At 42.0% G+C, this 27189-nt stretch overlaps 1 protein-coding gene across 4 annotated transcripts in view; it reads left to right on the top strand.

Annotated features, from left to right (window-relative positions):
* Positions 1-27189, top strand: part of PAG1 (phosphoprotein membrane anchor with glycosphingolipid microdomains 1) — a 143362-nt gene that overhangs the window by 35372 nt on the left and 80801 nt on the right. For 3 of the 4 annotated variants that reach the window (XM_033439841.2, XM_033439840.2, XM_033439837.2), the window contains exon 2: positions 10597-10666. The exons of the other annotated variant lie outside the window; for it this stretch is intronic. The gene's annotated coding sequence lies outside the window, so the exon portion shown is untranslated. The remainder of the gene's footprint in view (positions 1-10596; positions 10667-27189) is intronic. 4 annotated transcript variants of the gene reach the window in all.

Below are 27189 nucleotides of genomic sequence, written 5' to 3'. Positions count from 1 at the left end.
CACTGTAGTTCCGTGCTGAGGTGTGCATGTGTGTGTAGCATGGAAATAATTAGGGCTCCAATAGAAAGGAGTTGGAGAAGCTGTAGCTGGATGTTGTGAGCAATAGAAGGCCTTAAAACTGTTAGGGGGCTTCCCTGGTGGGGCAGTGGTTGAGAGTCCGCCCGCCAATGCAGGGGACACAGGTTCGTGCCCCGGTCCGGGAAGATCCCACATGCCGCGGAGCGGCTGGGCCCGTGAGCCATGGCCGCTGAGCCTGCGCGTCCGGAGCCTGTGCTCCGCAGCGGGAGAGGCCACAACAGTGAGAGGCCCGCGTACCACAAACAAACAAACAAACAAAAAACAAAACAAAACAAAACTGTTAGGGAGAAGATCAGAAGATTCAACCATTGGCCTAAAATGTTCTGGAGTCCAGAGAACTTGTTCTAAATTTTAGTACACAAAAATTAAGCAGAAGATTCCAACTGACTAGGTCAGAAAGACTGCATAAGCCTTAAAAAGTGAATTCTAGTTGGGCAGATGGGAAGGCGGGGGTTGGGGGGAGCATGTTCCCAGCAGAGGTAGCAGCTTTATCCAGGTAATAGCGTTACCCAGAGCAAGAAACTCAGGTGGGTACCAGAAATGAGTGAGCCAGAGGGTCTCAAAGCCCTCTCAGGAGGTCAGCGATTTGGTAAAGAGATGGGTAAAACTATATCCCTTTCCTCTTAATCTACTTTAAGAACAACAGTGCCAGGCAATGATCAAAACCAGCTGGTGTTTGGATGCAGTACCTGGGAGACAACAGGGAGTGGTAAGGACTGTGGCAAACAGGGAGCACATGCCTCATCTAAAGGGCAGCAGTTACATAGTTTCACTCAGTTGCAGTTTTGGGGAGAATTTGGGAATAGGAGTCCAATGGTGATTGATTTTATATTCCGCTTAATATATGCTAGGCCCTGTTCTAAGTGCTTAATATACTGTCTTAACACCTCCCCAAAGATGCAGTGAAGGTTTCCTGAAACCTGTTACCTCAGCCAGTTCAGGATAGACTTCCTGGGATGTGAGCATCAGCAGTATCTTCTCTTTGTACTTTTTTTCCTTCATCTTAACTGGTATTTTCTGGGGTACTTTGTACCCCAAATGACAGAATGATGTTCTCTTATGAAGAATGTTGCCTTGAGAGAGAGGAGAATGCTTCCAAGATAGGCCTGTGTCCTTCTGGCTGTTTTTTTTTTCTTTAACATCTTTATTGGGGTATAATTGCTTTACAATTGTGTGTTAGTTTCTGCTTTATAACAAAGTGAATCAGTTATACATATACATATGTTCCCATATCTCTTCCCTCTTGCGTCTCCCTCCCTCCCACCCTCCCTATCCCACCCCTCTAGGTGGTCACAAAGCACCGAGCTGATCTCCCTGTGCTATGCGGCTGCTTCCCACTAGCTATCTATTTTACGTTTGGTAGTGTATATATGTCCATGCCTCTGGCACTCCCTCTCAAGGTTTATTTAGGAAGTGCTACCCATAACAAAGTCAGTCTGTTCTGGTCTCCAACTAATCTAAATGTTTTGCTTTCAGCAGAATGTTCACATTCTCTCCACACCTTAACTCCAAACTTTGAATTCTGATTCAATTAATCTTTCGTGTTTTTATAACATGCCTTCTTCAATGAAGTGCTTTTCTTTTATATCCAACGCATTCTTTTCTGATCTCTAAATGTGTAGAAAAGAACTTAGATTTGTGGAAAAAAGTACAGGCAACCTTTTCAATACGTGGAGAAATTAATATTTTTTTCCAGAAAAGTCACCGTATGTTGGGAGGGTGCCAGTTGGTATTCAGATGTGAGTCAAGACAGATGCCACATACAGATCTGATGAAAGTGCACGTCAGTCCTTTTTTAGCCTTTTGGAAAATATTAGTGGCCCAGAAGGGATGGGATTTAAATATTATTGAATATTCTTCACTAACTACTTTTTGTGGCTGGATTCCAGAGGGAAAACTCATAGTAAAATTCTCCTACATAGAAATGAATGGCTCCTAATCTGATATTGGAAGGATGAAATACAGCTGGATAGAGAAGTTGTGGAGGGAACTGGTTTAAAAGATGCAGTAACAGACCAGCAAATCAAGAGCAACTCACAGATTTTACAAGTTTTCAAATGGTTCTGGCTTTGGTTTGCTTTTCTTGGAATGCATATCCTTGAGGGTTTGAATAATATTCATTTGGTTGGACTCCAGAACTCCAAGGCAGAGCCATGTGTCAGCCAGGACTTAGGAGCCGTGAATGAAGTAGGGACCAGAGGTCGAAGGTGAATGGCAGCCTGGGCTGCATCACTCACTGGACCTGAAAGGTACCACAAATGTGGGATCCAGATCTCGACCAAGAAGCGTGGTCGCCAGTTCCACACACCATCATGATGTGGGCAGCATGTAGCGAGTAAGCCCATGACTGTAAGATGGTTTTCTTGAGTTCTGTTTCCAGCATCTCTGAACGTATTCAAAATGTTGAAACATTAAAGGACTCGGTGTCAAACAAAAACAAGCAATGTTCTTGGCAAGCTGTAGAGCCACAGAAAAGTTATGTAAAGAGGAAGAGTCCTGAAAGGAGCAAGAGAGGTCGGAAGGTACGAGCCCTCGCTCTGTAACTGCGGAAACATCCCTCAGCCTTTCCTCGTCTGTAAAAGGAAGCCGTTGAACTAGATGGTTCTCTAGCCTCTGCTTCTCAGACATGAATGTGCATGCAGATTGCCGGGGCATCCTGTGAAGTTTCACCTTCTGATTTACTAGGTCTGGGGTGGGGCCCGAGGTTTGCCTTTCAGATGAGCTTCCGGGCGCAGCTTCTGCTGTGGCTGCTGCTTGGCCACAGAACACATGGTGTTCAGCTCGCTCTGCATGATCTCTCAGCCCAGGCTTCCATGAGCTCTGCACGTCTGCGAGCGTGTGATCTTCTGACATTTCAGAAAGACAGGAAGGTTTCAGGAAACATGCCTACTGTGGTATTAACTGTTCTCATTCTTCATAATCAGCTTCATCAAAAACCCTTTAAGTGCCTAATTATGCATGACAGTTTCACATGCTTTACAAAAAGAACCAACTCGATTTGGCCCCTGCCTTATCAGACTTGACAACCTAAGACAGCTGGAGAAATATGCAGAGAGACAGTAATATTGAGGCAGTAGTAAATCTGGAGTGATAAATATTCATCTATATATAAAACATATTAAAATAAAAAGGTTAGGTAGCATGGGCCTTAGGATGTTTATTTTCTTAAAGCTTTTGTTCCTTTTTAAAATCTGGGAAACTAAAAAGTTTGCCCTGTAATTTTTACTGAAAGACAAGGAGTTTCTGTTTCTGTTTTACAGATGGGGACTGGAGAAGGGGAGGGTCTGTTTCTGAGGCTTCTTTTGTTGTTATTGTTGTTGTTTTATTTTGGCTTCACTAACGTCAAAAGAAATATTTTATGAACCCCACATGCCTAGCCCTGATTACCATGTGCATGTGTCTTGGCCTGATTTGGGGTTGCTTAGTGCTGAGTGTGTGGACACAGGTTCATTAGCCTCAGCTCTTTCTACCCAAGGGTCTTGAGCCCGTCACGTCATCTTAACACCATCCTTGGGAAGCAGAGGAGGCAGGGCCAGACATTGTTATCCCTGAATCGTGGATAAGGTTAAGTGATACAGGGAAGGAAGATGGTGTTTCCAGAGTCTCATGGTAATTAACTCACATAGGAAGGTTTGGACTCCATTCCATTTCTTCTGTACACTTGCTAAACTCACCCGAGGTCTCAGCTGCCTTGGTGGAGGAAGCGATCCGACAAGTGGCCATTGCGAGCACTTTCTCCTGACGGCAGAACAAATTCTGTTCCCGGTGGGCGACCCACCCACTGGAGATTGCATTCAGCTCCCCACGGTGATAAGCAGGTTTGTCATAACATCACAGTTTAGCAGAGTGGTCCCAGATTGACTCTGTTCATTGATTTCTTCTAGCTGAGAAACAGCTGAAAGAATTATCACACAGCTGGAAAATGATCACATCTAACCAAGGATGTCTGTGTCAAATATTTAGCAATAGTGGGATTAGAGACCCTTGGTTTATAGTTTCTTGACTCGACTAATATAATACTTAGTAGTGACTATGTATATGCTTAGGGATGCAGAGGTGCAAAGAAACTATATCTGGCCACACTCTTAGGTGACAGCTACGTGTCATCCAAAATGATATGAGTGAGGCGTCGCTTTGGAGTCAGGTACCCTTGAGTTTGAAACTTGGCTCCGCCACTCACTGGCTGTGTCCCTTAACCTTGCCAAGCCTCCGTTTCCCCACCTGTAGAACGAGCATGACAATAGTACAGATCCCACGGAAGTCCCACAAGCATCCCTTGAGATGAGGATGTATGGAATGTGCAGCATGGGACCTGCAAATAGTAAGACTTTTAACTAGTAATTTTTAGTAGTCATAAAACTATTACAAGTGACAACATCTAAAATCATTTGGGTCTGGAAATTTCGAGAAGAGCAAAAGATTCTAAATTCAGTATTTTCATATTATTTCATGAGTGAGTATTTGTGTGGGAGTTTGTATCTAGGTTAATGAAAATGTCACACTCTGTTTATTAGGAATAAAGCTGTTATTAAAACAAAGCCTGCATTAATTAGGCTCAACTTCATCTTGCATTCTGTAATGTCATATACAGCTGCTGTTTCCCTTGTTTTGTAAAATTAACTGTAGAGAGGGAAGGCAGTCTTCTCCTATTAAAGAAGACATAAAACCCTGAGTAATTACCAGAGCAGGAAGCTAAACCTTTAAGAAGCTACAATGGCAATATATAGTATTTGCATTAGTGCCTAGTAATAGATCTCTGTGGGTACAGGGAACTGTGCAGGTCAGGTCGAGGGCACTGAGTAATCTGGTTGCCCCCTCAAAGGCAAATGAGAGCAGAGGGGACAGGGTATCCGGAACTTGGTCTCAGGAAGTGAGGGGGAGGCCATTCGCTACAGGCAGGGTGGGAATGTGGGCGAGGCGCTCGAAGGGGCCCCATCGGTAAATGGAATCCAAAGACTGCCAACTACATATTGTAAGGCTGCAAGGCAGGACTCAGCGAGAGCAGGAGGCAGCTGAATGGAAACCCAAGAAGCCAAAATGAGCCGTTTAAAGTGGAGGACGGGAAGCAGAGCCCCAGGGAAGTCCCTAACCTCAGAAACCTGTTCAATAACACCTTTTTATAGAGTGCCTGTGGCTTCTGGGCAAGTGGAGGTTGACCCAGTGTGGCTCAAACGGAAGCCAGTTCTTCCCCAAATTTAGTGTGCACATGGGTCACCTGTTACAATGTAAACTCTGATTCAGTAGGTCTGAGAATCTGCGTTTCACGCAAGTCCTCAGGTGTTGCTGATACTGCTGGTCCGGGGACGACACTTCGAGTAGCAAAGGGTTTAACCCACTCCCTCTCCAAGTACCCCATTCTTTGGTCACCACCTCTTTCTATTCCACCCTCCCCTGTACCTTAACTCCAGCCATTCATTTTTTTTTTTTAATTTTATGTATTTATTTATGTTTGGCTGCGTTGGGTCTCCGTTGCTACGCGCTGGCTTTCTCTAGTTGCGGCGAGCGGGGGCTACTCTTCTCTGCGGTGCGTGGTCTCCTCATTGCGGTGGTTTCTCTTATTGCGGAGCAGGGGATCTAGGCGCGCCTGTTTCAGTAGTTGTGTCGGGCGGGCTTCAGTAGTTGTGGCTCGCGGGCTCTAGAGTGCAGGCTCAGTAGCTGTGGCACCCGGGCTTAGCTGCTCCGCGGCATGTGGGATCTTCCCGGACCAGGGCTCGAACCCGTGACCCCTGCATTGGCGGGCGGATTCTTAACCACTGTGCCACCAGGGAAGTCCCAACTCCAGCCATTCTTGCACTTCACCAGCACCTTCAATCCATTGATCCTGCTAATTTCCACCATCTGTCACTCCCTCCGCTTCTCCTTTCCCAGTTACTCAGCTTAGATCCCATGATCTCTCTTTGTAACACTCCTTTGCACACACCTTCAGGTTCTTTGCTACTTTCTCTCTTTCCTTGTTATACTCACGGGCATAACTCATCACTCTACACCCCCCCATACCCATGTCTTCAGCTGTGCTGTGCTGTGGCTGAAGGAACATACACCGCTGAGCTAGTAGGTCTCAATTTCATCTCCGTGGGCCCCTCAGGCTGCTCCTTCCTTGTCCATTTACTCTTTTCCTCTCATGAAGGACTTCTTCCTCCTCCCTGCTCTCCTATCAAACCTCCACTACCTCCTTCCCCACCCTGAATCTCCACTAATAACTTTGCTTCCACGTTTCTTCTTTGCATCATGACTTAGAAAAGAACTTTCTCCTGTTTCTCCTACTGGATTTACATTGTCTGTGTGTGGGCCCACGGCCCGGGCCTTCCCTGCAGCGGCCACGGGAGCACTGGACCCTCGCGACGGCTGACAGGCGCCTGTCCAGCCCCTCCCTCTTCCTCTGGCGCCCCTGGGTGGGCAGCCCCCCGTGGAGAGGCCAGGGGAGGGGCCCCGGTCAGCTGCGGCTTAAGATCAAGGTTCGAGGGAGTCCAGATGGTCACATGGGGGCCTGGGGTGACCAGCCCCTCTCTGACTTGCCTTCCCACCACTCTCCAAGGGGTGCCAATGCCGACATTTGGCGTCTTGGTAGCCCCACCAAACCTCACTTGCCCCTCCCACCTCCCCTCCCAGCCCCTCCCATCACCCCTCCCGGCCCCTCCCACCTCCCCACCCAGCCCCACCACTTTGAGGTCTCTGCTCAACCGTATTTTACCCCCGAGGTCTTTCCCAACTCCCTGCTTAAAGTAGTGCCTACCCCAGGGCAGTACCCAGCCCCAAACTGGCTTCAGTTTTCTTCAGTGATTATTATAACTGTTTTGCCAGATGGCTGGATTGTCTCCCACCTGCACCAGAAAGCACCAGAGGACTGGGAATTGTGTGTGTCTCTGTCAGTATTGAAACACCACCTAGAATAGTGGCCGGCACATGAAGACTCCCCTTAAATAAAATATTTGAACAGATATTGGAGTGGAAGATGTGATTAAATTAGAACAGAATCAGAAAAAGCCAATTAGTAAAAACTACATACCAACATATGTATTCATAAAGCCACGCTGGTCCATTTGAATGGACACAGCTACCTGTTTTGGGATCCTTTTGGACCTGGCTGTGCTGAATGTAATAGAAATCGTTGATCCTGTCAGGCCCTTGGGGGATCAGGAGGGAAAATGACTAACACCAAATTCTGTCCAGGAATTCCTGTCCCTTTTTTCCCTCTTTAATTGCTCTCAGGGAGGTCAGTAGTTAAGTCAGGATTTAACCCACCCACCTGCTCTGGGCTTCTTCAGTGCTTGTTATCTTCATGTGGGACACGGACAAAGAGCTGTAACCTGTTAGCACTTAACAACAATTCCTCAGGCCAAATGCCTACTTCCCTGGGAGTTTAGGAAAGGTGCTATTTTGACCACGCATGTGACTCCATTTGGGTCTACACTTATGGACAACCACATGGCTTTCGGTTGGTAGAAGAAATAGCCTATGAACTCACAAATGGAGGTACCACCTTAAGAATGAATAGTGCTGCTATTCCCGAGGTTGGGAAGTTAGGCGGTCGGTCCACTGAAAGTGAAAGGAAAGCATCTCAGTGTCTGTGTAAAGTTCTAGAAATATTTTTATTTAATTCTGAAAAGTTCTGCTTTTAATAACATCGTCAGCATAAATCATTGCCTCACAGGGTTTTAAGCAAGCTCTGATTTAGGAAGAGAAAGCACAGGGTGTTCTGTGAGTATTAAATAAGATGACTAGGGCTTCCCTGGTGGCGCAGTGGTTAAGAATCCGCCTGCCATTGCAGGGGACGTGGGTTCAATCCATGGTCCGGGAAGATCCCATATGCTGCAGAGCAACTAAGCCCGTGCGCCTCAACTACTGAGGCTGCTCTCTAGAGCCCATGAGCCACAACTACTGAAGCCCGGGCACCTAGAGCCCGTGCTCCACAACAAGAAGCCACTGAAATGAGAAGCCTGCGCACCGCGACAAAGAGTAGCCCCCGCTCTTCACAACTAGAGAAAGCCCACGCGCAGCAAGGAAGACCCAGCGCAGCCAAAAATAAATAAATAAAAATTCAAAAAAAAATGATGACTAACCCCACGCAAAGCCAAGAATACAGCAGGTGCGTAATACGTGTGCTTTCCTCCCTCTCTCCTCCCCTATCTGCGCTGTTTCTGATGGTCCCCACCCAAACTGTTGTTTCTGTATAATGTGGAAGTTAGGATATAAATATTATTATGTTATAATAAGTCATCATTTATTTAAGACCAGTGATTCTCAACTGGGGAATGATTTGGCCCTTCATGGGACATTTGTCAAAGTCTGGAGACATTTTTGATTATCACAATCACAGAGCGGAGGAATGCTAACTCCTCAAAACAAAGAACTATACAGCCCCAGATGCCAGCGATCTGTACTTTACACTGGTGTTTACAGTTTGTTTCTTCACTGGACTCTAAATAAAAGAAGATTGAGAAGGATGTGACAGGCTGAGGACCCAGCTTGGGAGAAGTTTGTGGACCCACCTATGGTAGAAGCACACTATGGATGGTTTCCAACTTACAAACAAGTGCTTTATTAGATACTCATTTCTATGTTAGTTGTTTAGCCTCTTAAAAAACAAAACAGGGCTTCCCTGGTGGTGCAGCGGTTGAGAGTCCGCCTGCCGATGCAGGGGACACAGGTTCGTGCCCCGGTCCGGGAAGATCCCACACGCTGCGGAGCGGCTGGGCCCGTGAGTCATGGCCGCTGAGCCTGCGCGTCTGGAGCCTGTGCTCCGCAACAGGAGAGGCCACAACAGTGAGAGGCCCGCGTACTGCAAAAAAAAACAAAAAACAAAACAATGTGGCAGAGGCATGGAGAAGTCCAACTCCAGATGGGAGGCGAAGATGATGAGACATGACTCTGGCAGGCTGGCAGACACCAGGGTGGGAGCTGGTCAAACCACGCCAAGTGGCTTGAGTTTTATCCCAAGAGCTGTGGAGAGCTGTACGTACGGGCCCTCATGCTCTTTTCTGTACACTATTCACAGCCTGTACATACTTTTATTATTACTTGTGTCTCTCTGTATCATATGTATTGGTAACTTGGTTTCCTGAACTGGGCCTCTTCATCTTGCTTTTGTATAACACAGAGGTTTTTCAGCAAGTATTTATCTCAAAATAGTTATTTCTCCACTTTGGAACAGGTAGTTTTCCCAAACACTTGTTTCAGTTGCAGTCGTTTAGAGCTTGAAATGCATTGTCCCGTTTTCATAAACAATGGGTTTTCAGGCTGGTGTGGAAACCTTCCAGAACCCACAGTGCTCCTGAGATGTCATGCTTAGTAGCTCAGAACGGAGGATTCCCACAAAAGGGCAAAGAGGAGAGAATTTCCATTGCCTTTCTTCATTGAAAGAGGACTCTTGGCAAATGTGATCTTAACCCTTTTCCTCCCAACCTGATGTGTAACTCTCCCTCACCTTCTACTGCACGTTTCTCTTGCAGCTTCTAGCCAGGAGGCACTAAGACCACGTGGTCAGGGGCCCCATGAGGTGGGTTGGGGGCTAGGGAGCTCTTGTCTTACTGGCCTCTGGAGAGTCTGACATGGCAGGTCATGGAGGGACCACCACCTTGCTTGTTGTCAACTTACTATTTCCCTTTGGTCTTTCTAGGATTGCTTTGCATTTCATTTCTTTCTAAGAAATAGCTCTTTCTTTTCTCTTTTAAGCACTTACCAAAAAGAAAAAAATTTGCATTGGTTTACCTCAGTGGATATGTTTTCTGAGAACATTCAGTCTAGTTGTTGGGTCATTCTTTCACTCCCAATGCTTTTTACTTCCACTTAGGATACTTTAAGATGACTTCTTAGATTCTGCAGTCTACAAAAACAGAATAGTCCATCTGAGGTTACATTTCTCAAACTTGAATCACACTTCCTCTTGGAGGAAGTGATCTTTGTAAGTGATATAGTTTTATCTTAACCATAGGATACCATGCTAACAAAAAATATAGCATGTTTCAAGATGAAGACATAAATATGACAAAATCTATTATAAGAATTATCAAAGAATTCTTTGCAATTTTGTTCCAGCCATCTTTGTTCTGATAAGGCTGTCATCTTCTTAAGGCATGCAACCGTTTTTGTTTTTGTTTTGATCTGTAAGTACCTCGCATACTGGCAGAGTCCATGTTTGTGGTGTGTGGTGCTAGCCCATAGTTACCCTCAGTGTCTGTGAGAAGAGGTGGAATGAAGCAATGAGTAAAAAACAAAGCATGGGCATAATTATTAATCACCGAGAGCACACGTGATTAATGCCATCATTTTTACTTTCCTATCGATAAAAGATTTGCAATAATATATAGGTCTGTGGATATTGGAAGAGCAAGTTTTAACCTTTGTTTTTCCACATTGTTTTTTATCGTACTAAAGGTTAATTAAATAATTATTTCTCAGTTTCTTTATTGCTCAGAACTTTTATAAGTAAATGAAAAGATCATCATTTTACCCTCAGTGACTGCAATTTTAATCCAGCTCAGAGTTGTGAAATTGTTTCCTCTTGTGTTTCCTTTCCAGAAAGCACGAGGTCATTCTCTTGTTTCAGCCAGTGAGTGCAACTTCAGAGCTGGGAGAGAGTGATTGCAAGGTATTCAGTTATCTGGTTTATTCTACATTGTCCATCCATGCTTGCTTTCAGTTTAACTTTCTACAGGCATCAAGGGTATATCTGGGGACTCTGACCTGTGGGACTGCAGACACACAGCTTTGAAGCTGAAAAATCTCAAGGGTATTAGCTAATCCAGTTTTGAATTTAGCACCATGGGGCTTCTGCCATAGGCACCGAGATGCCACTGGCCATGCTTCCTACAAGATGCTGTTTCCCTAGGGTCAGTAACGGGCGGTGAGTCTGGCTCTGCCTTGTAATGCCTATGTGAAGTTAGGCAAAATGCCTGCCCTCCCTCAAGCTCTTTCCTCATCTTCGAAATGGAGACTCTAATGGGGTAGCCTGATGGGTTTCCCATTCCAAACAGTGCTCACGTCACCGCCACCACCACCAAAAAATATATGAGGCTGCATTCTACCATTATTGTTATGAGTGGTATTAGTAATCTCATTTAGTGCTGACAATAAAGTTATATAAAAATTCTTTAATGACTTTAGGTCATCTTTGAACAGAGCCGAAGCCAGAAAAAAAAATCAGCCAACCTAAACAAGTGACAAATTAACACAAAGACATTCTTTATTTGATGTTAGCAGTTAATTTGCTACATGGTTATCCATTTTTCTAATAAATCCTGGACAATTTGAAGTTCTGTGCCCACCCATTTAAAAGATTTGCCAACCTCAAGCACTGTGACCCGACTGACCCCTGTCCCTTATACATCATTATCCAGTTTCTCTTATGGACCGGAAAGGAAGGAGTACATCTGGCCTGAATGTGCCTATTCTCTTCACAGAAGGCATCTTGTAAAATAGGCCACTGTCTTTCAATCAAATCTTTCCTTTAACTTGTTGAGAAGTTCTTTCTCTTGCCAGAGAAAGCCTTTCCTCTTAGAAGAGTAAGGAGCTATTTCAGGGTCATTTGGGTTCCCCTCAGAGGTCTTTCTAAATATAACCGCAGAGCCTGCTTTTTGTTAGTTAACTTCAACTTAAGAGCCAGTGCATTAAGAGCTTTGATTATCCACGCTCCAAAAATGCCTTCCTCTGATCTCCCGTCATTTGACAAGAATCTCGATTCTTGTCGAATCTCAGGGATTAAACACTGTTTTCTCTAATGGACTTCCATTTCCACGAGAGCTGCTCGCCTCACACATTTTATTTGTAGGCCTGAAATATAGAGCATTTTCTAGTTAAGGGACATTAAGATTTAACTCAAGAATCTATATATTGGCTTGGCCCAAAAGTTCGTTCGGGTTTCCCGTACCATCTTCCGGAAAATTATGGGAAAACCCGAACGAACTTTTGGGCCAACCCAGTATTTCAGAATAGGGCTCAGATGTTTCTGTAGTGGAATCACACAGTCTTCTCAAGTTTCTAGAAAGCATTGCATTATGTGCTGTTTTTGCATGTGGCAGATTGCTTCAATCTTACTATGAGGATATTTCTCTGCCTTTAAAAAGAAATTTCACCTGGGATTTGCAGTCTGCTCTCTGCCACATCCCTGACCCCAGCATTCAGTTGTCTTCATTTGTATACCCCAAGCGGCTCTCAAAATTAATCTGTTTTCAGTGAAACTTTCTTCCCCATCCCCATCTCTTGTCTTCTACTCACAACTGATTCCTTCTCCTGGAATCAATATTTTAATTAAAGACATCCACTGTTGACATCGTAACTCAAGCCAGAAATCTCCATCCTGACATTGCTTCACCCTTTGCATTCAGTTCACACTGGATTCTGGATTTAAGATAACGTAGGAAATTCCCCAAAGGGTGACTGGTGCTAGGCGAGGTCAAATATTAATTGCCGGCTGTCACAGATGTTAATTGTAAATATCTTTCCCATCTTCCTCTCCTCTGTCCTCCATGTCACTCCCTTAGTTTTGGTCCTCATCAGCTCTGTGCCAGTCTGTTGCTGGAGCTAACTAGTAGAGCTCTCTTCCAACAGACTGTCTCCACTCTAGGTACCCTGCTCCCCAGATTATAATGTGATTTCCCACGCAGTGACTTCTATGGGCCCTTGTAACCTTGAGAATAGACCCACACACTTTGCTGTGGACCTCCGCGATCAGCCCTGTGCGCCCCTCCAGCGCACTGCCTACCTTCCCCTGCTTCGCCATTTATGCTTCATTAGGACTGAATTTCTTGGGATGTACTAACAACATCGTGTTTTTTCAGGCACCCATGCCTTTGCGCGTGCTTTTCTGACTTCCAAGAATGCCCTTGCTCAATTTTTCTTGATATATTCCAGTACATCCTTCAAGGTCACCTCAATTTCCATCTCCTCTGAGAAACCCTCTCTGATTCCCCCATGTGTACTGGGCTCCCACGGTTCTTCAGTTGTTATCTCTGATCATGCTGCATTTAACTTTCCACTTATACATCTGACCCTCCCTCCTATGGACACTAAGCTCGAGGGTAAGATTCAGATCTTATTATTTTTATATTTACAATATCTAATAGATGCCTTGCACATAGGAACACACAGTGGATGCTCTGATTTCTTTAAGTGAGTGGATCTCTGACCCTGTAATAAAAAGGAAGATGGTATTTGTAAAAAGTAATCTCATGGTGTGCTTATTCCCTAAGTACAAGCATTTTTCTCAACAATAATGTTTTGCTTGTCTATTTTGCTTTTAGTATCCATGCGTTAAGGAGGAGCTGCCAGAACCAATTTACAGCCCCTTTCCCTCTTCTACTGCTGTCAGTACTAAAATGGTGGCTACCTATTTTTGGAACTTATAACTGTGTATCATTTCCACCTAGGAAGTAGATTTAGTCAATATCCTCCTCAATTTGGGTGATGATAGTAGTTACCTGTATGACATTTGAATGGGGGATTCAAAATTTACATTACCCCAACCCATTTTCAGGCTTCTCATGTGCCCTTGGAAGGGTGATTCAGATTTCCAGAGTTGTTCTTTCCACTTATCAGAAAGACAGGCAATGAGAACAGCATCAATAACCGTCTGCTGGGACAGAAGCCCTAATCCAAAGCAACAAGGCCACAGTTAACACAATTAGCAATGAACTGCATTTTGAAGAGCTAGGGAAACATAATGGGATTCATTTTTAATTCCAACCAATTCTGAGCAAGAAAGCAAAAGCCTTGGCTCTCTGGAGTGGCTTTGACATCGAGGGTTACCTACCGCAGGCCTGTCAGAACTTTTAACAGCTGTCTCCGCTGTGAAAACAGACTTAGGTTGTAAGGTGATTGCAGAACTGAGGAAATGATGACTTTGTCTCTCATATGAACTTTGGCTCGCAAAGATGAGGTTAATTTCCGTGTACGCTGTTCACTTTATTTTTTAAGTCAATTTTAATAGCAGTCTGCCTGTGCCCTGAAAAAACGTCCAAGGGCAGTAAGAAAGAGTTGATATAAATATGCGTAACGGTGTATATCTTAGCGCTCTCTAGGCCAGTAGTCAACAAAATACTTTGCAATCAACCTAATTAATCCTTTATTTTTCTTTTTGCTATGCTGCCTTGCATTTACTGTATTTTCTGAATTACAAAAGCAATATACATATTCACTACAGTACGCTGGAAAATACAGAACTCCCAAGGAAGAAAAAAAGCTTCCCTATTCCCAAGGAAGAAAAAAAAGCTTCCCTATGAGGCCATTACCCCAAAAGAACCATTGTCAGCTTCTTGGTTGATATTAGCCTCCAAGTTAGAGTTTCCTCCAAGCAAGTGTACATACTTTTCAAATTCTTATTATGAAAAATTTTGCATGCATGAGAGAATGAATAATACAGTGAGTTCTCATATACTCACTACGTAAGTTCACAGATTACCAAGATTTCGCCATCATTGGTTTGTCCATCTCTTTTTTCTCTTTCCCTTCCTCTTTTCTTTTGGAAGTATCAGCTAACTACTTTGTAAGGGGAAGGGGAATCCTGATATACTGAGGGCTGTGGAAGGCAAGTATTTGCCTGCCAATTTCATACACCTTCACCCACCTTTTACTTAGGAAGCAAAAAGTATGGTTCTACATTTAGTATTATATTGTACTTGGGGGAATAAGTAGCCTTAAAGCTCAGGTCTATCACATGCTAGATGGGTATTGATTTTTCCTCTTAAATCAATGTTTCCCTAGAGCATAGTTTTATTTATTCATAAGGCCAAGATGATGTCTTACAGGAGTTATGGCAGCGTAAATCTGTGATGCTGGCCTAATACGAAGAGCTTCTGTAAGACTCAAAAATCAATGATGCTAGAGGGTTACTTCATAAGCTTGAGAAAGTGCATTTGCTGTGCTTCCAAATGTAAAGGGAGAATTTCAGCCTGTAGTTAAGTTTCATTCCTCTGTTTTCCAGGCCACCTTTCAAATGGACCTAAATGAAGTACAGTTGACCCTTGAATAACACAGGTTTGAACTGTGCAGGTTCACTTATACATGGTTTTTTTCCAACAGTAAATTCTATGTACTAAATGATCCGTGGTTGGTTGAATCCATGGAAGCAGAACTCTGGGTACAGAGCAACTGTGGTTACAGAGGGCCCACTGTTAATTATACGCAGATTTTCGACTGCATGGAGGGTTGGTAGCCCTGGCCCACATTGTTCAAGGGTCAGTTGTATAGCATCAGACTGGATGGAACCAAGCTTCAGCAGTGCTCCTTTCTTGATACCGAATCTGTCAACTTACTCTCAAAAGCTATGCTGGCCCTGTTGATCATAACACTGTAATTTTGCCTCATGGTACAGAATATATACATTCTAAAAGTTTTCACTTTTTGTCAATATATGTGTGTGTGTTTTCTATTTTCTTTTAAAAGTTTTTCACATATGAAAATTACTATTAGAATTTTTTAACTTAAAGAAAATATGTCTCAGGTAGTTTCCCCAACCATAACTGATTTTTCTAATGGTTAAAAATGCATCTAATGGCTAGAATGTCACCATCTGGAATTTTAAATATCAATTTTCTATTAGCTGTATGATCTTAGCAAGGTAGAATTTGGTTGGGGAGTCAGATGATCTAGACACTAGTTTCATTATTTACTCCTGGCTTCTGTGTGACCCAAGGTGAGTTTCTGAACTCACAAAAGCTCCTGTTTTTGTTTATATCATTTTGATTTTTTCATTTAAATAAAGGTGAGTGAGGGTGTGTGAAATTGGCGGGCATTCATCTGACTTCCATAGTTTTCTGTATATCAGGACTCTTTTTTTTTTCCTTTTGAAAGTAACTAGTTGATATTAAAAAAAAAGAGGGAGGGAGGAAATGAAAGAGCAAAAAAGGGGGCAGATGAAGTGAGGATTATTTCTTCATGAAGAACAAAGTTCCTTCCACTTTTTTTTTTTTAATATGTATTTATTTGTTTGGTTGTGCCGGGTCTTAGTTGCGGCAGGTGGGCTCCTTAGTTGCGGCACTCGGGCTCCTCAGCCATGGCCCATGAACTCTTAGTTGCGGCACGCATGTGGGATCTAGTTCCCTGACCAGGAATCGAACCCGGGCCCCCTGCACTGGGAGCACAGAGTCTTAACCACTGTGCCACCAGGGAAGTCCCTCTTCCAGTTTTAAAGGTCCACGATTTTCTGTGAAAAGAAACGATTTCAGACGATTAGCTCAGCTACCAGGAGTCACAATTTCCTTAGAAACTTCGGAGCCATCGAGGACACACCTTGAGTTTAGCATCTGGGATCTCCAGCACCTGCTACAGAGAGCAGTTGGGGGCTCCGGCCAGGCCTGTGGCTCCCTGGGGACCCCAGTCCCTCACCAGAGGTTTGGGAGGAGACACTACGATACTGTCCCTTTGGGTCGCAGCTGTTTCCCCTCTCGGGGCAGCAGCGATGAGAGCCTCGTCAGAGGAGGGCTCTAGGAACTAGAAGGGAAGGATAAGCACCGTTCCCTGAGGCAGCTGTTCACTGCTTGTCGCACTTGCCTCCCTTTTCCTCACAGCTGCAGACATTGCAGCAACCTGGTGGCATGTCAGTGTTTCAGGGGTTTCCCATTAAGCCCCAGGAACACTGCTGTTCATTTCATGAATGGATGTCTTACTTGGCAAAAATGAGAAGATTCTGAGTGCGGCTTATTGGAGCTGTGGGCTGAGATTTCGGCTTCAGCAGGAAGCTGAGTTGCCTGGTGTGCGAGGCACACCAGAGCAGCTGTTTGAAGGGGACTTGGCTGTTTGGAATCTAACCATTATATTAAGGTTATCTGTTATGTTTCCTAAACAGCTTTAGCTGCATCCTTCAAAGTCTTCTTAACATTCCTCCCATAGGCTTGGCTTTATATTCTTTAATACGACCGTTTTGTTCTATCTTTTTAAATGATTTAATTATGTACCGCTCTAGGAAGCTGATTAGGAAAGGAAAATGTTCGTGGACCCTGCATTTGGTTCCTTTAGAGGTGCCCCTTGGCTCACCAGATCAACCCTGGTCATCAGTGGAGTGACCTGCGTCACAACTAGATGGCCCTACATCCAAATAGTTACCACTTGATAATTTTGAATGGTGAGCTTCCGAGATCAACCATAGTTTCTCCTCATTTTGCTGTCACTGGATTGCGTTGGGGCCCTTCCTCCTCTGGGTGTACCTCACTCATCTCTGCAGGCTTGGGGCAAGCTATTCTGATGGCTGTCTCTGATGGTTTTAACTATGAAGAATCACAAAATGGTGGGGAAAAATAAATAAACAAGACTTTTCCTATAACATCATGTAGGGGAAGAACCAACAAGTTGAGGATTCTGTGAAAATGAGTACTACTTCCTATGGGACAGCCAGAAAATGTAGAAACTCAGAAGTGGCAAACCAAGGTTTGCCATTTCATGACCATGATCATCTGCCATTGCCCGGCAAATGCCCCGAAGCACAAAGGTGTGCTGTCCAATATTAGTATCTAAAATTTATTTTTCCACATTTGAATACATGTAGTTATATACATGTTACAGGTATTGTTAGGCAATACAGGTACATTTGCAGAGGACAAGGGAAGTTTACTTTTTAGTTGAGTGTATTCTCGAGTGTCTGCTAAACAAAGATCTTCTGTTTACTTTAACTGGAGACAAGTTTGCCTCCCAGGTGTATAAGAGTGTGATGTGGACTGCAAATAGCAACTCAGAATCGCAGCAAAATGGTGACCATGGGATGAGGCGTGCTTTTAGAGACACCTGAGGCGCTGTTAGCTGAACTGTTGTGAGCCACAGAATTGAATTACTGTTGACTGATTTCAAATTGCTTTGTTTTTTTATCCCTTTATATAATCTAATAAATATTCTTATATTTGAAAATGTGCCTCAAACACACATAGAAAAGTGGTGAAAACCCCTGAATTATGAGACTGGATCACGGCTCTCCGATTTGCCATCTAACACCCTTTTCCCATCAAAGACAGTTTTTATAGGTTGAAAGAATAGAGGATGGTTCCTTCTTGTCATTCCCACCTGAACCTAAGTGTTCCCTCCTCCAAAAGGGCTTCCCCAGGCAGCCATGGCTCAGGAATCCCTCACAGCACTCTGTCACTCCTTTCTCCTTTACCTTTTTAATTTACTCTCCCTGTCTGATACCCTAGTGTGAATTGGTCTTTCATCAGTCTTCACCTACAGGGAGGTCGGCTGAGACTTCATCTGTTTCATTCGCCTTGTATCCTCAGTGCCTAGAGCAGTGCCCAGCCTTGAAGAAGCACTCGAAGGTTCTTCCCACTTGCCTGCTTTCTTCCGGGGATCTTCCCCTCTTCCCATCTCTGAGGCCATTTCATCATCACTGCCTGGAATCCGGCCCTCCCGTCTCCTCCCCTTGCTATGGGGTCCATGGTACTTCACACTCTGCATTTCTGTCATTAACCAGCGGTTCCTTCCTGGTGGTGGCACCCGATTGGCAGGCATGACGGCAACGCACCGACTGTTACCGTGATAGGCATTTGAGGCAAGCGGCTCCTATCAAATTTTCCAGCCACAAGACAGCTATATATAAAATAGACAAACAGCAAGGACTTACTGTATAGCACAGGGAACTATATTCAGTATCTCATAATAACCTATAGCAGAAAAGAATCTGGAAAAGAATATATATATGTATAACTGAATCACTTTGCTGTACACCTGAACCTAACACAACACTGTAAATAAACTATACTCCAATTAAGTAAAAAATCCCAATGATGGAGGGAACGGGGAGCTTCCAGGTTGAGCTGAAAAGCTCCTGGGTGCAGGATTCTCAAAGACCTCACCTAACATATCTTTTCATCTGGCTGTTAATATGTATCCTTTATCATATCCTTTAACATATCTTTTAATAATTGGTAAACGTAAAAAAAAAAGATTCTGAAAGAGAAACAGATACAAGTTTTAAGACTTACGTATACACTGGTATTAACACTAAGGGTCAATTGGATAGAATGTTCTGCTTTGATGGTAGACTCAACAAATGGCCTGTTGTGGCTTCCGTTTTTTAAGGAGCTATAAAATTCCTTTAATTTACCACTGTGAGTACCTCTTTCAGAAGGAAGACTTTCTTTTTTCAGAAACACTGCACCTCTCATTTCCCAACTCCAGCCCAGAGGCCTGAGAGTCTGATCTTGTTATGTCTGGGAATATGGTTACTAGATTTTCTACTAATGGCTATATTTTACATGATAATGAATCAGTCTTTTCTACAAGTCTGCTTCGTGTATGCAAAACAGATATAAATTGAAATGGGTATGAATCATACTATTCTTTCAGGGAGCAGAGAAGCTGCTGTAGAGCCTGAATACAATTTTATGGGCCCTCATGTCAAGTTAACCAAAGAAATGTTGGTTCTGTGGTCATCAAAGATAAGTTTATTGGACAGTTTCAGGGAAACAGAAAACAGCTTTTGAATTCCAGGCCTTTGCTACTTACTTCCTAATTTAGGAAGGTCAACTCATTTTCGACCATCTTTTATACTTTGAAGTAATAACCTCTTGTACATTAGTGGCCTGAAAGCATTAATGACATTACTGCCCACTGATTTTCAATAATATGAAAAAGGTATTCCAAATTGGTTCTGGCTATCAACAAGGAAAAGGCAGAAAATTAAATTAGCAGGAGGGTATAGCAAAAGCCTTTTGTAGTGCTGTAGAGTCTCTCAAAATCTAATCCTTGAGAGAAATTTATTTTGTTCTGGAAAGAATAGGTTTCTCTCCCAAGACATGCTAAAAGAACGTTCATTTATAAGAGATGGATTATAGCCTATGAATGGAATAGTGGGAATTCTCAATTCTTACTTTAATTTTGCCATCAACTTGCTGTGATTTACCTAAAAAAAAAAAAAAATCAACCTGTAAGAAAAACATTCTGATACTGCTGTGTCCTTTGACTTATTAAATAGAGTTAACTCTGCAGATTAATTTGAAGATAAAGTCCATGGAATTCTGAATTTCTATTTTTTTCAGAGTTCCATGTTTTCAAATTTCATGTCATACTACTTTGCCTTACATTTGTTCTTCCTGGGTGAGCTCATCCATTCCGAGGACTTTATTTGTCGTCGAACTCAGGGCTTGGCAAACTATGACCTGCAGTCAAATACATTCTGGCCCCTGTTTTTAGGAATAGTTTTATTGGAACATAGGCACACTCATTCTGTGCTATCTTGTGGCTGCTTTTCTGCTGCAATGGCAGAAGTGAGTAGCTGGGATAGATCGTCAGGCCTGCAAAGCCTAAAATATTTATTCTCTGGCCCATTACAGAAAATGTTTGCATATCCTGGTTTGCTCACTACTTTCAGCCTTTCTCCTAAGATCTTAATTCCTAAGTGTAACTGCCCACCAGATTTCCTTACCTCCATGCCCCACATCCACCTTAAAATTGACATTCACCAAACTAAATTCTTTCTGTGTTTATTTTCCACCCTTATCAATTCCTCCTTCTAGTTTCCTATCCCAGTTAATGGCACCACCATATGCCCAAGGTGCTTCCCTCCTTTATACTTCTCATGCCTGATCTGTCACCAAGGCCCGTCCATCAACCATCCAAAAATACATGAACGCCTTGAAGACAGTGATCTAGGTAGGCTTTTAAGTAGCCAGTGCTTTATCATTTCTGGTATTCTCAAGCCCCAACTGCATCCGATCAGAAATTCCTTTTAACAGTCCCTTAGAAGTTGCCATAAAGTATATTCAATGAGAAATAACTATTAGTATGTCTTCATCAAATAAGCCATGGAGACATTGGTCCATGTCTTAACTTCAGATACTGCCTCACAAGTGAGAATTTAGGAATGCTAGGAAGACAGAATACTATAAAATTTGTGCTTTTTCAATTAAAATACACTGAAAGAGCATGACTGTTTGATCTATTGAGTTGTCGTTTTAAAACTATTCGTCATGGATGTTTTAAAATTAAATCTCTGTTCTGTATGCAGGGCCTCATTGGCCAGGGCGCGAGGTGCTAAAATTCCAGCATTAGATTATCATTTCTGCTGGTTCAGCCAAAGAACATGTTCAGATAACAAATGGATTTCCATCTTTTTCAGTATTACTTGCACATTCTTGTAAAGCTCATGATATTATTAACTCTGCATCATCTTTTATGAATTTAAAATTATGCTATCATAGCTGATGAAAAACAGAGTAAAAATAAATAAACCTTGAAATACAAAAGGATTAGTGGGGATAATAAATATCTACTCAGTGTCTTAGCATTTTTGATCTTGGCATTTGTTCTATCCAGTAAATATTTTCATAGTACTTTAATTTAAGTTCCTCTCTTTGAAAAATTATGCAGGAGCAGCCTTTGTTTTCAAGGTCAACAGAGATGTTTATAGCATTTAAGTCAGAAGCAGAGGTCATAAATTAATTCAGATCCTCTGAGCAAAGACATTAGCCTTTGTGCAGCATAAGGATTTGGGCTTGTTTATACAAAATAATCCCAAGAATAATAGCTCCCCATGCTCAACAGGGATCTTAAAGATTAATGTTTTTCTTTGGTTAATGATTCTGGAATACATTAATAAGCTTCTCTAAATGCTTCCTAAAATTTTAATTGTCTGTAGACTTTTAAAGCTGTATTTTGATCAGACATGTAAAGAAATGATGTCGCTCAGTTACTGCCAAATTAAGGATGATTTTACATTATGATTTGGAAAAAAATGCCATCCACATAAGACCTCAAAATAGCTGAGATACTTACGGAAAAAAAGTAAGTGGTTAAGGACGTCAAGCTAAAATATTGTCCCAGTGCCCTGTTGGCCATGTCACCTCTTGCAACGGAGATAGCTGCTGCTGCCACTGTTGCTATGTCACTGGTCCATCTGCTGGTGGTACTGGTGCCCTCAGCAGACCTCCCACCTAAGCTGGAGGCTGGCACATAAAGTCTCACTACAAAGCCTCAAATAAAGATCACTTTCAAGTCTTTAGTGAATAGGTTTTAGCAGGTTGATAGTCCCATCCAGTGATCTTTTTCTAAGAACTAGACAGTTTGGGGCAGAACAGAGAGAGACTTCTGTTCGAAGTGTAGCTCTAATGCAGATTCTGTAGCCTTAGATGAGTCCATTAACCCCTCTCCATATTTAAACTGGGAATAATAATCCCTATTTTGTAAAAGTTGTAAAGGATGGGAATGATGCTTGCAAAGCACCTGACAGGTGGTAGATGCTTAGCAAACTGTGGTGTCGTGCGTGGTTGTTGATGTTAAAATAATACTAATAATCAGCGCCGTATTGGAGGCATCATGCTCGTTAATTATTCAGCATCTCCATTCAGTTTTCTGATGTCGTCCTTGTCACTCACAGGTGCTCCAGTTAGCCGAGTGAAAGAAGTGTAATCTCAATCTTGATAAGTAAATGGCTCTTCTCTGATACTGTGTTTCTAGCGTATGAGATCATGACTTTGTGTCATGGAGAATAAGGTGCAAAAGTCACTGTGCAGCCATTCATAACGGCATGTTTTTTAAACAATGAAAATTTGGAAGCTACTTGCCTTTAACAATGAGGAAGTGACTAAGGATATAAAAGTATACAATATTTTATAATTTTAAAATGACACATGCAGGCTGTTTTGGAACATGGAAATGCATATTTGACATAATAACTGAAAATGGTACATAACTATTTCTTCGCTGGTGGCAACTTGGTAAATGTTTCTATAAAATTAAAGATCAAGGAAACTTCAGAATATAATAAATAGGGTTTTAATGTTCATTGGTTTCTTCGCTTTCCACAAAATTGTTTAACTTGATAAAAATTGTTATGACCTATTTGTCTTAAAAATGTAATAACTTTCATTTACTCATTCTAATGTGACAGTGCATTCAGTGTTCCTAATGACAAGCTTGAAGATGAGCTTTTGGAATATAATTCTTTTTGTAAATTAGGCCTCTTGAGCTGTTTTTATTTTCTTCCTAGGTTGCCAGAATCTTGTGTATGTCTCATAAGCCAGAGAAGGTGGGAAGTTTGAACCAAAGATTTAGATTTTTAATTAATCCCACACCAATAGAGAAATGTGTAAGTCAATGTATCATTCTATAGAAATTTATGTGGCACTTTGGGACCTGATGTTTTGAAAAAGCTTAAGTCGTTTTTAAAGAGCATCTGACAGTGATTTATATAAATTAGGGCCTCTCTGGGTCTCATTTTTCTATTTCCTCCCACCCCATCTAACAGGACTCTAATAAGGCAGGGCTCGTTTTACAGGAGAGCGGTGCCTCCAGGCGCTGTGGATGATACTGAACTTGGGCATGTGATACAGTTGGCATCACAGTTCCTTACCCAGAGACAGCTGACGGATCGACACGGAAATATATGCTACATAAGAAATAATGCTGCGTTAAGTCTATATACTTTAAAAAGTATATAGACTTTATCTCAAAAAAAGAAAAATGTGAGACAAATAAGTTATGATCCTTTAGAGAAAGAAAGAGTGGAGGAAGGAGACGGACAACTAAAGTGCACTTTGACACTCTTCTCTACTTGCTGAATTCCAAAGACTGATAACTCTTGGAGGCGTGAAGGGGTGGGTTTGTGTTTCGTTTGTAATGAGCCCATGTTCTACTGTGTTTCACCCGCTTATCAACAAGAGTGTGAGGCCACGATTGTGAAATTAACTCACTGGCTGATTGACTCAGTCACCTACTTTTCTCCTTTCATTGCCTCATTGGATTTCTCTACGTCAAGATTGCTGGTTTCTCTGTGTTATATCTGTCTATCTGTCTTGTCTATCTGTCTTCCTGCCTGGAAGGAAGCCTGCCTTAAATGCACATGTCTTTACTACTGATTAATTAATTTATGGGCAAAGATGAGAAAAAGCCATGTGGGTGCCGTGCCTTTTCATCTCAGGACTCAACATGGATCTTCTCTCTCATGTTTTATGACATTTTATGACAACTGCACTTATGAAGGAGCCACCTCATATTAAACTCGTGTCTTGAGAACTGCAGGGTGGTACTGGGAACTCAGATCCCTGTGATTTGGGATATGTGAATCCCAAAACTGAATTTCAAAAAGGGTCGTCTTCTCCAGCAATATTCTCATCACTGTTCCTGTGAATGTTTACATCTAAGTTTGTCTCCTTAGATAAATTCTAACATTTTGGTAGAGGAATGAGGTAGACTAATTTACGTGATTAAATTCTCATTCATCTGATAGAAGATTAAATGCTTCATTGAAAAATGCCAAAGGGTATTTTTTACTTGGAGTTTCAATTTGAATGGAAACACTATCATTCTAGTTGGAGCTTTGAGGAGTAACAATGAAACATGTTCTTAATTTCTAAAGTAAGTGATTAAGCTGTATTAATATTAAGGAAGTCTTCCGTAGTTTTGTTTTTACAGGAAAAATATTCACAAATTTATTTTTGCTTTTATCGAGGTATAAAATAAAAATCCTGTGTTGAAAGTATCATGTGCATGTTGATGGCTGGTCCTATGTCAAATAGGATAAGCTGGGGAGAGACCGGGAGAGCAGGGACCATCTCCATCCCCAGCTGCAACATAGGGTTTGCCGCACAGTAGGTGCTGAATAACTATTTATTGAATCTCCAAATGACTGATTAATTCCTGGGAGTCAGCAGTCTGGACGGTAGTACCAGCCCTGCCAGTGCTCAAGACCTCGCTAAGCCTTAGTTTCCCCATTTGTAAAATGGGCATGACAATGTTTGCTCTGCTGTTTTAACAGGAGACTGTGAGAGTCAGAGGAAAACTGTGTGTGACATCTTTGAAAACTGGAAAGGGCTTTATATAAGTAATCATTTCTAGAATTATTATTGTGTGGCTACGTACTGCTTACTGATACCATACGCTAGTTAGTGCTTGCGTCCAGTTAGTATTCAATAAACTCAAACTTAAGTAAAAAAAAAAAAAAGATTGTGTTTAAACTACTAGGTATAAAATAAATAAGATACAAGGATGTAATGTACAGCACAGCAAATATAGCCAATATTTTATAATACTGTTAGAGTAGAATCTATAAAAATATCGAATCACCGTTGTACATCTAAAACTATTATAATATTGTCGACTGTACTCAATTACAAATAAATAAATAAAAAGACTTGGAAACTCAAAAAAAGTGCTAAAACTAAAATTGAAATTAGTGGTTTAATCACATTAATTGACCTCTAAAATTTTGTGAAACACTGTCTTTATTTTGACATAATTGTAAATCCTTTATGTATTTAATCTACTTTTGTTGTTTCATGGCGGGGTTGGGGGGGGACACTCAAAACCATATACTAGACGACTGAACCACTATTTCTCAGCAACATTGCACATTAACAGCTTTTTAAATACATGTGAAGCTTTTTATGTAAGAGTGAGCAAAGGCTAATGGAACCTATAAGATGAAGGTTTAAGATGTGTGGGTAAATGAAAACTTGGCTTATGGTAGATTGCCATTCCTGCTTTGGAAATTAGATTCAGATATATATCATATAAAATTCACTGTTAGATGTGCTGGACATTTAATGACAGGGTTTTGTTGAAATGAGATCTTGTTGGTTTTGATGAAGAAAATCAGTCAGTATATGCCTTGTCTTTTATTCTCTCTTCTTGCTGCTCAACGTGCAATTAAATTGACTCTGCAGGATCACAGTGTGTCGCATATATTAATTTTATACTCAGCCTGCCTATATTAACTTTATGCTAACACTGCTGATAAGTGACAACAAAAATGCGTTAATAACGTCATAACTATTAGCTGGAATCACAAGTATTGTAGTCCTGAGTTTTGTCTTATAATCTTCTCTCTGTATATCTTTAATTAGATGATGTATTCATAATTGAACCTTTCTGAGTTTATTTCTGCTATACATTGGGCACTGTGGTGAAGCACTCACCACGTAGCAAAGATTTATGTGACATGACCCAAAATTATGTCCAGGCAGGGAGATGGGACGCAATCTCACATCAATTTTGGAAGCCATCGAATCAATATATGTCAACTTACATATATGAATGATGCTGGAATCTTTGATGAAAACTATAATCATGACACCCCTCTGACCCTACCAAGTTCTGAAAAAAAATTAAGAGAGAGGATAAAATAATTGGCAGATAAGTTTCAACTGTCATCATTATTACTAGTATAAGCCAGGTGGGAGGGTGGGGTTTATTTGTTGTACTGATGCGGAACCCCAGAGTTACGCACAAGCCACAGTAGCTGGGGCAGACCTGTGGGCCAAAAGGATCAGTTTATGGCATGGAGGGTCAGAGGAAAGTTCCCAGAGGGCTGCTTCATCCCTAAAGGAGGAAGGGAGGAACTACACCCAGGGTACCTAGTTTACCCTTCCTGGAATGACTCATTAAGTGAGTCACTCCACCTCCCTCCCCTTAAATGAAGAAGTAGAAAGAGCCAGAAGTGTTATCTGCTTGAATTGCTTGATCAGGGAAAAAGGGATTTAACCCCCAATACAGGACAGGTAAGGTAATATTTCATGTCAAATGAACTGGGCAGAAAGGACAGAAGGAAAAGAGCAAGTCTTACTAAGAAGGATGGTCAGAACTTAGAGATAAGGGGAGAAGAGGGTGGAACGTTCCAGGCAAAAGTAGTGTCCGCAAAGGCAGGGGAAGGTGAGTTTGTTTTGGAAAGGAACTAGGCTGGCTGGTCAGATTACAGAGGTCTGGGAAGTCCCAACCACAGGAACTAGGGAGCTCCCTCCTTACCCAAGGAGCTTTCAGAAGTGGGATGCTTGAGTATTTCTTTCTGAATGTGTGGAAGAGAGGTGGGTTTTTTTTCTTTATTACATCCTAGTACATTGAACTCTGAGAATGTTTTCATGTATTTGCATGTTTCTCTCTATAATTTACCTTGGCTAATTACTTTTAACTATAGATTTTTAAGAATATATTGAACTCGGTGACTAATCATCAGATTTCAATAGCACAGAGTCTGTACTTTTTTGCAGTTGTGTGACCTATGTAAGGACATGATGCAGAGAGAAATTATTCCCTCCCTTTCTGTGATAAAAATCTTGCCTCTGGTTACTGTAAAAGCTGCCTTTAACACATACTACTATAGTTAAAATAGACTTACTTTGTCTACAGATAGACAAAGACTTACTTTATAGCACAGGGAACCCTACTCAATATTCTGTAATAACCTATATGGGAAAATAATCT

The sequence above is a fragment of the Orcinus orca genome, chromosome 17, assembly GCF_937001465.1.
Source record: "Orcinus orca chromosome 17, mOrcOrc1.1, whole genome shotgun sequence".
In the NCBI taxonomy this organism is placed as follows: Eukaryota; Metazoa; Chordata; class Mammalia; order Artiodactyla; family Delphinidae; genus Orcinus; species Orcinus orca.
Note: the sequence above shows the minus strand (reverse complement) of the source record. Positions and strands in the feature narration are given on the sequence as shown.